The sequence below is a fragment of the Phyllobates terribilis genome, unplaced genomic scaffold, assembly GCF_046119375.1.
Source record: "Phyllobates terribilis strain yellow unplaced genomic scaffold, ASM4611937v1 Scaffold_12__6_contigs__length_324123572, whole genome shotgun sequence".
Taxonomy (NCBI): domain Eukaryota; kingdom Metazoa; phylum Chordata; class Amphibia; order Anura; family Dendrobatidae; genus Phyllobates; species Phyllobates terribilis.
This window is the reverse complement of record NW_027362772.1, coordinates 35,360,484-35,368,401: the sequence shown is the minus strand read 5'-3', so window position 1 is coordinate 35,368,401 and position 7,918 is coordinate 35,360,484.

Below are 7,918 nucleotides of genomic sequence, written 5' to 3'. Positions count from 1 at the left end.
AAGCTACTTAAAGTGGTTTTTCCCATCTTCAGAAATCAATATTGTTGGATAGATCTTGTAAAAATGAACACTTTTGCGATTTACTGCTTATTAAAATTTTCAGCCGTTCCTGAGATATTAACACTTGTAAGCGCTGCTGCAGTGGTCGGTCTCCAAGGCAACGAGATGTAAACAAAAGAAAAAAGTGTTGATATCTTAAGAACGGCTGCAAATTTTAATAGGCAGTAAATTGCAAAAGTGTTCATTTTTATGCGCTCTATCCAACAATATCAACATGTGAAGATGGTAATAACCCCGTTAAGTAAGTTTTTATTACATCCTCAGTGTCACCTTCCACTGTAGTCTGGGATTCCATTCATGAACCAGGAGGCTTTGGATGAACAGGTCCAGATGGAATATTTTTAACGCAGGTTGTTCCTTATCCATAGGACAGAACATGACTTGCTAACAACAAGGGATTCAACCACTCTGGACCCCAAGTGCTCCCAAGAAAGGGGTCTGCATACTTGACACCCTCTTCATTTATTGTCGATGGAACTTCCATAAATAGCGGAGCGCCATATTCAGCTTTCTCCAGGGTGACAGCGATCGGACCCCCACAGATCAGCAAGTTATTCCTTGCACTATAGATAGGGGAAAACTTGCTCTTTGGGCAATAACCTCCTAAGCTCCAGGGACCCCACACAAATGCACTACCTGGGTCCCCCACTGTGTGAGCCATTTTAATACCACTGCCCCCTATGTGACCGCGGGGGCTTCAGACCTCCTCTTGTTTATAAGACATCAGACATCAATGTTAAAGTCTCTGAAAACCCCTTTGACATTTCAGGAATAATAATAAAGTCTGACTCAGTACCCCAATATCAGAGACAGCAAGAAATCCCCCACAACAGAGATAATCATAGTGCCATCATAAAAGAAATGGCCACAGTACCCCCTTAGCAAGGACATAACATGATACTATAACAATGCCCCCATAACATGGAGAGACAAAGAGCCCCCATTACATGGATAGCCAAAAAGTCCCCATAACAGGGATGGCCAAAGACCCCCATAAAAAGGATGGCCAAAGAGCCCCCATAACAGGGATGGCCAAAGAACCCCAATAACAGGGATGGCTAAAGACCCCCATAACAATGATGGCTAAAGAGCCCCCATAAAAGGGATGGCCAAAGAGCCCCGATAACAGGGATGGCCAAAGAGCCCCCATAACAAGGATGGCTAAAGTGCCCCCATAACAAGGATGGCTTAAGAGCCCCCATATCAGGGATGGCCAAAAAGCCCCCATAACGGGGATGGTCAGAGAGCCCCCATGATAGATATGGCCAAGAGCCCCCATAATAGAGATACCCAGAGAGCCCCATAATAGAGCTGGCCAGAGAGCCCCCATAAGAAGGATGACTAGAGTCCCCCCATATCAGTGCCGGGCAGTGATTTCTCTGTATAATGTGTGATAATAATTTCCTAACACCAGAACATTGAGTAAATCCACAGACGTTACAGGGAAACTGCAATAATGTTGCAAAAGTTCCTTCCTGGTCCCTTATTCACCAATGTCCTGGGGCCAGAACGCAGCAGATACTGGAGACCCACAGGACAGCGAGGGGCGAGGTAAGCAGACCCCCTACAGCATTACTGCCGTCCCTGTGGACCCCCATAACTGAGGCGCTGGGAGCTGAGATATGGGAATTCTGCAGAACGAGCACACTGACAAACAGCCCCTGTATCTCAGCTCCTGTATCTCAGCCCCTGTATCTCAGCTCCTGTATCTCAGCTCCTGTATCTCAGCCCCTGTATCTCAGCTCCTGTATCTCAGCCCCTGTATCTCAGCTCCTGTATCTCAGCCCCTGTATCTCAGCTCCTGTATCTCAGCCCCTGTATCTCAGCCCCTGTATCTCAGCTCCTGTATCTCAGCCCCTGTATCTCAGCCCCTGTATCTCAGCCCCTGTATCTCAGCTCCTGTATCTCAGCCCCTGTATCTCAGCCCCTGTATCTCAGCTCCTGTATCTCAGCTCCTGTATCTCAGCCCCTGTATCTCAGCTCCTGTATCTCAGCCCCTGTATCTCAGCCCCTGTATCTCAGCCCCTGTATCTCAGTTCCTGGACCTCTGCAGTGTGATAAGGAAGAGAGGAAAGTTTTAGGGGTGTCCTGAAGTCTCGGGGGGTTGTTGCCACCGATAGTCGATCGTATGAAGACAAGGTGGATATTTTCTATTGTTGCAGTGTTTTTAATATGGTTCATTATAGCGGCTCCTGTCCCTGATAATAGGACTAAGACCCCAACTCTGTACTGTCCATGATAATAAGACCCCATCCCTGTCCTGTCCCTGCGGCACTGGGATCTGATTATAAAGGGAAATGTAACGTGAACATCACCTGGTAACATTCAATCAGGAATTTTATGTTAAATTCATTTTTAAAAATAACAATAATAACGTTGTTTTTAATTTTTCATATTATATTTATGGGGGAAAAATGAAAATTTACAACTTTAATACGGCCATTATCCCAAATACTAGACTCATACTTACTATTCTCTAGAGATGACAGGGAAACAACACAGGATCCACCATTCACAATAGGTGAATAGGTCACAGCTCACCTCCTCCTGTACAATGACTGATAACACCTCTATATACAGTAGATTACACAGGATCCACCATTCACAATAGGTGATGTGACAGCTCACCTCCTCCTCCTCCTGTACAATGACTGATAACACCTCTATATACAGTAGATAACACAGGATCCACCATTCACAGTAGGTGAATAGGTCACAGCTCACCTCCTCCTCCTGTACAATGACTGATAACATCTCTATATACAGTAGATTACACAGGATCCACCATTCACAATAGGTGATGTGACAGCTCACCTCCTCCTCCTCCTGTACAATGACTGATAACACCTCTATATACAGTAGATAACACAGGATCCTCCATTCACAATAGATGTCACAGCTCACCTCCTCCTCCTCCTGTACAATGACTGATAACACCTCTATATACAGTAGATAACACAGGCTCCACCATTCACAATAGGTGATGTCACAGCTCACCTCCTCCTGTACAATGACTGATAACACCTCTATATACAGTAGATTACACAGGATCCACCATTCACAATAGATGATGTCACAGCTCACCTCCTCCTCCTCCTGTACAATGACTGATAACACCTCTATATACAGTAGATAACACAAGATCCGCCATTCACAATAGATGATGTCACAGCTCACCTCCTCCTCCTCCTCCTGTACAATGACTGATAACACCTCTATATACAGTAGATAACACAGAATCCACCATTCACAATAGGTGATGTCACAGCTCACATCCTCCTCCTGTACACTGACTGATAACACCTCTATATACAGTAGATAACACAGGATCCACCATTCACAATAGATGATATCACAGCTCACCTCCTCCTCCTGTACAATGACTGATAACACCTCTATATATAGTAGATGACACAGGATCCACCATTCACAATAGGTGATGTCACAGCTCACCTCCTCCTCCTGTACAATGACTGATAACACCTCTATATACAGTAGATAACACAGGATCCACCATTCACAATAGGTGATGTCACAGCTCACCTCCTCCTCCTGTATAATGACTGGTAACACCTCTATATACAGTAGATAACACAGGATCCACCATTCACAATAGGTGATGTCACAGCTAACCTCCTCCTCCTGTACAATGACTGATAACATCTCTATATACAGTAGATAACACAGGACCCACCATTCACACTAGGTGATGTCACAGCTCACCTCCTCCATTTCCCTGTACAATGACTGATAACACCTCTATATACAGTAGATAACACAGGATCCACCATTCACAATAGGTGATGTCACAGCTCACCTCCTCCTCCTGTATAATGACTGGTAACACCTCTATATACAGTAGATAACACAGGATCCACCATTCACAATAGGCGATGTCACAGCTCACCTCCTCCTCCTGTACAATCACTGATAACACCTCTATGTACAGTAGATAACACAGGATCCACCATTCACATTAGGTGATATCACAGCTCACCTCCTCCTCCTGTACAATGACTGATAACACCTCTATATGCAGTAGATAACACAGAATCCACCATTCACAATAGGTGATGTCACAGCTCACATCCTCCTCCTGTACACTGACTGATAACACCTCTATATACAGTAGATAACACAGGATCCACCATTCACAATAGATGATATCACAGCTCACCTCCTCCTCCTGTACAATGACTGATAACACCTCTATATATAGTAGATGACACAGGATCCACCATTCACAATAGGTGATGTCACAGCTCACCTCCTCCTCCTGTACAATGACTGATAACACCTCTATATACAGTAGATAACACAGGATCCACCATTCACAATAGGTGATGTCACAGCTCACCTCCTCCTCCTGTATAATGACTGGTAACACCTCTATATACAGTAGATAACACAGGATCCACCATTCACAATAGGTGATGTCACAGCTCACCTCCTCCTCCTGTACAATGACTGATAACATCTCTATATACAGTAGATAACACAGGACCCACCATTCACACTAGGTGATGTCACAGCTCACCTCCTCCATTTCCCTGTACAATGACTGATAACACCTCTATATACAGTAGATAACACAGGATCCACCATTCACAATAGGTGATGTCACAGCTCACCTCCTCCTCCTGTATAATGACTGGTAACACCTCTATATACAGTAGATAACACAGGATCCACCATTCACAATAGGCGATGTCACAGCTCACCTCCTCCTCCTGTACAATCACTGATAACACCTCTATGTACAGTAGATAACACAGGATCCACCATTCACATTAGGTGATATCACAGCTCACCTCCTCCTCCTGTACAATGACTGATAACACCTCTATATGCAGTATATAACACAGAATCCACCATTCACAATAGGTGATGTCACAGCTCACCTCCTCCTCCTGTACACTGACTGATAACACCTCTATATACAGTAGATAACACAGGATCCACCATTCACAATAGATGATATCACAGCTCACCTCCTCCTCCTGTACAATGACTGATAACACCTCTATATATAGTAGATGACACAGGATCCACCATTCACAATAGGTGAAGTCACAGCTCACCTCCTCCTCCTGTAAAATGACTGATAGCTCCTCTATATACAGTAGATAACACAGGATCCACGATTCACAATAGATGATATCACAGCACACCTCCTCTTCATCCTGTACAATGACTGATAACACCTCTATATACAGTAGATAACACAGAATCCACCATTCACAATAGGTGATGTCACAGCTCACATCCTCCTCCTGTACACTGACTGATAACACCTCTATATACAGTAGATAACACAGGATCCACCATTCACAATAGATGATATCACAGCTCACCTCCTCCTCCTGTACAATGACTGATAACACCTCTATATATAGTAGATGACACAGGATCCACCATTCACAATAGGTGATGTCACAGCTCACCTCCTCCTCCTGTACAATGACTGATAACACCTCTATATACAGTAGATAACACAGGATCCACCATTCACAATAGGTGATGTCACAGCTCACCTCATCCTCCTGTATAATGACTGGTAACACCTCTATATACAGTAGATAACACAGGATCCACCATTCACAATAGGTGATGTCACAGCTCACCTCCTCCTCCTGTACAATGACTGATAACATCTCTATATACAGTAGATAACACAGGACCCACCATTCACACTAGGTGATGTCACAGCTCACCTCCTCCATTTCCCTGTACAATGACTGATAACACCTCTATATACAGTAGATAACACAGGATCCACCATTCACAATAGGCGATGTCACAGCTCACCTCCTCCTCCTGTACAATCACTGATAACACCTCTATGTACAGTAGATAACACAGGATCTACCATTCACATTAGGTGATATCACAGCTCACCTCCTCCTCCTGTACAATGACTGATAACACCTCTATATGCAGTAGATAACACAGAATCCACCATTCACAATAGGTGATGTCACAGCTCACCTCCTCCTCCTGTACACTGACTGATAACACCTCTATATACAGTAGATAACACAGGATCCACCATTCACAATAGATGATATCACAGCTCACCTCCTCCTCCTGTACAATGACTGATAACACCTCTATATATAGTAGATGACACAGGATCCACCATTCACAATAGGTGAAGTCACAGCTCACCTCCTCCTCCTGTAAAATGACTGATAGCTCCTCTATATACAGTAGATAACACAGGATCCACGATTCACAATAGATGATATCACAGCACACCTCCTCTTCATCCTGTACAATGACTGATAACACCTCTATATACAGTAGATAACACAGGATCCACCATACACAATAGGTGATGTCACAGCTCACCTCCTCCTCCTCCTCCTGTACAATGGCTGATAACACCTCTATATAGAGTAGATGATAGCACAGCTCACCTCCTCCCCCTCCTGTATAATGACTGATAACACCTCTATATACAGTAGATAACACAGGATCCACCATACACAATAGGTGATGTCACAGCTCACCTCCTCCTGTACAATGACTGATAACACCTCTATATACAGTAGATGATGTCACAGCTCACCTCCTCCTCCTGTACAATGAATGACTGATAACACCTCTATATAGAGTAGATGATGGCACAGCTCACCTCCTCCTCCTGTACAATGACTGATAACACCTCTATATACAGTAGATAACACAGGATCCACCATTCACAATAGGTGATGTCACAGCTCACCTCCTCCTCCTCCTGTACAATGACTGATAGCACCTCTATATACAGTAGATGATGTCACAGCTCACCTCCTCCTCCTGTACAATGAATGGCTGATAACACCTCTATATAGAGTAGATGATGGCACAGCTCACCTTCTCCTCCTGTACAATGACTGTTAACACCTCTATATAGAGTAGATGATGGCACAGCTCACCTCCTCCTCCTGTACAATGAATGGCTGATAACACCTCTATATAGAGTAGATGATGGCACAGCTCACCTTCTCCTCCTGTACAATGACTGATAACACCTCTATATAGAGTAGATTATGGCACAGCTCACCTCCTCCCCCTCCTTTTCTCATACAGCAGATCCTTCAGGTGATCGGGCGGCATGTCCTGGCAGTCTAAGCTTCTGACCTACGTGGTGGTCCTGCTGCTCTTCGGCACCAGCGTGCTGGCGATCTCCGCCATGGTCTCCAGTCACTGGGGGCGAGTCCCATCTCAGTCCTTACACTTCGGCTTGACGATAATTTGTGACGAGAACGAGTCGTGTTCCTCTGGGACGCTCATCGGAGCAGGTAAGGAGATCACAACCCTCATCATCTTCACCTTGATCCTAACCTGACTTAGTTCTTCTCTTTATGGCCATTAGGTGGCGCTATCAACAATGACTATAGTTCCAGAGGGGCTACTCAGGGGCTTTGGTTGCTGGGGATTCTTTTGACTTTTTGGGTGCCCTCATTTCTGTCCTTGCAGATGACGTCCAGAACCTCCTGATCGTCGTTTTCCTCTTTTCTGCTGTACTCTCCCTGACTTGTGGCATTATGGAGCTCATCCGGACCTTCGCTTGCTTTGATTTCCTAGGCGGATTTTCTTTGCTCATGAGTAAGTGCAGCAGCAGAAACGACTTGTAAAACTCTCAGTTACCTGTTGTCGCCACTAGGGGGAGCTCTACCAGTCTGTTCCTGTCAATGAGATCCATGTACAGATGGCTAAACATCTAGTGGAGGCAACAGGAAGCACAGTTTTTTTAAAATTGGAGTTTTATCCGTGCTTAGCAGAGCATGATGACTCATGCGCTCACCCAGCACTCACCCAACACTCACCTCCGCGCTCTCCTCTGTCTCTGCAGCGCTCTTGGGCTTCGCCG